The following is a 4,013-nucleotide window of genomic DNA, read 5'->3' as shown; positions in this document are numbered from 1 at the left end:
GGCCATTGGGTTTGGGCATTAAGCCCAACAGTCTGATCCCAGCTATGGGTTTGCCCTTTTCGAATTGTAACTCATTTTTATGTATTGAAAATCATATATAATTAATGTTAAAACTCAAATTGTATTCTGATTTTTTTAGAAAGAACTGAATTCTAGCCTTGGAGAAATGTGTGTTTCGGGCGATTTTTATTGAACACAACTCGTAATAGGCCCAGTCATTTAAGAGTGGCGACTGTGCCAGCTTTCGCTATTCAGCCCAATTGGGGTGTTTCCTCTTATATCTTGGGCTTGTAACCATTAAACCCACACCTTTCCTTAAATTTAGTTGGTAATTCTATCATTAGACACTTTTAGATGCTTACAACCATCAAGATTAGTTTAGAAAAATCCGAATATTCGTAGCATGCTTTAGGCGCGATTAATGGGTACGGTTCCCGTGGCATAGTCATGGTACATAATTCCAAATTCGAGTGTGCATTTCATATGACCCGATCATAACAACCTTGAACAATAATAAAATAAACATGTCACAAATTGCAGGTGCATTTCATGTAGCGTGGTTTGTAATGTGTTCCAAAACAGCAAGTGTACGACAATTGTAACTTATTCAAGAAATAATTCCATAAATCCTAAAAAGCGATTAAAATAATTAAAAGCGGTTAAAAGGTTAAAAATGCACAATAGGATTTAAATATGTAATAAATCGGGTAATTAGGCTAATTATTAATAGTAAAGCGATCGTGGTAGAACTACGGAATCCGGGAATGCCTAACACCTTCTCCCAGTTTAACAGAATTCCTTACCTAGTTTTTCTGGTTTTGCAGACTTTTAAATGAAGTCAATTTTCCTCGATTTGGGATTTAAAATTAACCGGTGACTTGGGACACCATAATAAATATCCCAAGTGGTGATCTAAATAAATAAAATAATCCCATTTTGATTAATGTCACTTTATTTGGAAAAACTCCCTTATACCTATTTTCGGGTAAAAAAGAGGTGCGATAGCTCCGACGACTCTACTGAGGATCATAACCCAGAACTTTTGGTTCAGGGTTCAAGAATTCGAGCTTAGAATAACTGTTATAGTTGGTTTTACTTATTATCTGATTTTATATGCTTGAGCCTAATGTGCTAAATGCCGTTTTTTACAACTTTGATATTGTTTGGACTGTTTATAAATTGTTACGAACCCCTCTTCTCTTTGAGTCTTCTAAATCATCTGGAAAGTGTGCACTTCGTGTGACTTCTTTTGTGTTAGAGTCATATCCCAATTTTAGAATGAGGTTCGGACAAGTTGCAAAGCCGGTGAAACTTCTGTATTCTCGGTACGCAGCCCCTCCTCGGCTCGAACTGTCCGTTCAGGTAAGCCAGGTCTAGAACAAATATACCCAGGTTTTTAAACCTAGAATAACATAACCTCATGTCGGATACCTAGTAGGAACGCTTGTTTCCATCATATGCATTTGACTTGGGGGACTAAACACACGGGTTGGGTCCGTCTAGGACAGTTGCACCCAAAATCAAAAGACCATCCTGATGCATTTTATTTGCTACGTGTACACTTATTTGCTTCGGATTGCATGTTGACCGGTTTCTAGAATAAGTGAGAAAAGTTGAAAAAATCAAATTGAGGTATGAGAGAGATAATTACTCGCATTTGAAAAAATCTGGTGGCCAAAATATACCGAAACTCTACCGAAATTTTGGAAAAAAAAGAGAAAAAGAAAAAGAAAAGAAGGGAAAATTATTTCAAAATATTTCATGTTTTTCTGTTGCGTCAAAACTTCCCAAACTACGTAGGTTTGATTCTCACCGGATGTGGGATACGTAGGCAACCCTCATCGGGCCCAACCTCATTTTTGCAAAATTAACCCCAAAATTTGAAATGTTGTCATTTTTGTCATAAATAAAGTTAGGTGATGCCGTTTTTGTCTAAATAGCCAGAAATGTCCCGACGGGGCGCCGGAAGGCTATTTTTGCAAGAATAGCCACCTATGGTCTTTTTCCGAATGTTTGGCCAATTAGCGAACACAACCCTAAAATCTTCCTTCCTGAAGTGCTGAAGGGCCGTATTTGAAAAGGTGGTTTGTTTTGAGTTTCAATTTTTCAAAAATAATAATCTTCCTTTTGGGTCAAAATAAATCATGGGTTTTTAACCGATCACTTTAAATAAATATGTAGGATGAGCACTATTGAAAATGTACCTTTCAAAGTTGTAGAGGAAATCTCGATAGGACTCCATATGTGGTGGAATGACCTGGGGGAGGTCAGTAGAGGTTCTGCGATAAAAGCTTTAGACAGGCTCACTGCTCTCTTGAAGATTAAACCAATGGTAGACATAATTGAAGCTTTGATACCGTTTTGGGACCCGGCGCACAATGTGTTCCATTTCTCTGATTTTGAGTTAACCTCTACACTTGAGGAGATAGAAGGTTATGCTGGACTTAATGGGAATCTAAGGAGCCGATACCCAGTGGCATCAAGAGCGGTAACCCCTCACAAGTTTCTAGATCTTCTGAGTATTAGTCGGGAAGTCAAAGATGGAAATTTGGCTGAAGGATTTTGCACATTTTACTTCCTATACCTGCGTTATGGGGATTCCCACAGTTTTAAGGCTCTGAATACCGGTTTAAGTCATCAAGGGAATAAGGGCAAATGGGAAACACGTCGGGGATTGGCCTTCGTAGTGGCATTCTTAGGCACTCTAATCTGCCTGAGGAGTGATGTACATATAGAGTTGGGGCTCAGAGGAGTGGTTGACTTCATGATAAAAAAGGCAAATGGCACTATTATATCAATGATCCTAGCAGAAATTTACCGAGCTTTAACTGTTTGTCGAGCTGGGGGAAAGTTTTTTGAGGGTTGCAAATGCTTTTACAACTTTGGATGGAAGAACATCTTTGCCATCGTCCGAGGTACATGAACTATGGTCTGACTGGTCTTAACTGCATTGAAGAAGATGAAAAACGGGTGGATGGTCATGAGTTTCCAAAAGGTACAGAGGCATGGTTCACACATTTGAGTTCTTTGACTGCAAGAAAAATTGAGTGAATATTTGGTTGGCTCCCGATCAACAAAGTTATCTATATGTCGGCCAGAGTGTTTTTTTTATTAATGGGTCTTCAGAGTATTCAGTCATATGCTCTACACAGGGTTCTGCGCCAACTGGTCAGGTACCAAATGTCCCTCATTATGAAGATTTGAGTCGACAAGTCATTGAACTACGTCAAAAAGCTACATTCACAAAAGAAATGGTTCGCCAGTTTTGGTATCAATGTAGGTTTCTGAAGCCACAGACTCGAGTACGGGATTTGTCCATAGGTGAGGTAGAGCCTACCTATACAGCCTGGTATGGAAAAAGGGTCCGAGTCCATCAAGAGCCTGAACGACCTACCAAAAGACCCCACATACAACAGTTCACTGATGGGGCACAAGAACAATGGAATTGGTTAGCAAAGGAGAAAAGCTACAAGGCTACAATAAGCAAATTAGAAGGGCAAATCAGAGACCTTAAATTTGATAGCGGTTTACAAGTCGTTGCAGATGAAGGAAAGAAGAAAAAGTTGGCTCGAGAAAACGAAGCCCTCCGAGCCCAGATTCAAAGGATGAAGATAGCTGCTGAAAACCCGAAGAGGAGCAGAACAGATGAAAAACTTATAAATGGTCTTAGGCAGAAAATGTGCGATTTGGAAAAAGTCGAAGATGAATTGGCAAGAACCTGGGCAAAATTGGCAAAGAATGCAGAAGAACGGGCAAAGTTTGTTCAGAAGCTAAAAAGAAAGTATGACAAAGAAGTAACAAGTTTAAAGAAAAAGCTAACCACTCCTGAGAATGAAATGGCTCAGCAAACAAATAACTTTAAAGCGGAAAGAGAGCATTGTTATGCATTGATGTCTCAATTAGAAGAAGACATTCAACAGTTACAAGAGCAAATCCATACGGCCACTCAAGTTTTAGAGGTCAGGTCTCAGCAGATTGGACGCCTACTCCAAGAAAAGGGCATCATTAGAGAA

The sequence above is a fragment of the Nicotiana tabacum genome, chromosome 20, assembly GCF_000715075.1.
Source record: "Nicotiana tabacum cultivar K326 chromosome 20, ASM71507v2, whole genome shotgun sequence".
In the NCBI taxonomy this organism is placed as follows: Eukaryota; Viridiplantae; Streptophyta; class Magnoliopsida; order Solanales; family Solanaceae; genus Nicotiana; species Nicotiana tabacum.
Note: the sequence above shows the minus strand (reverse complement) of the source record.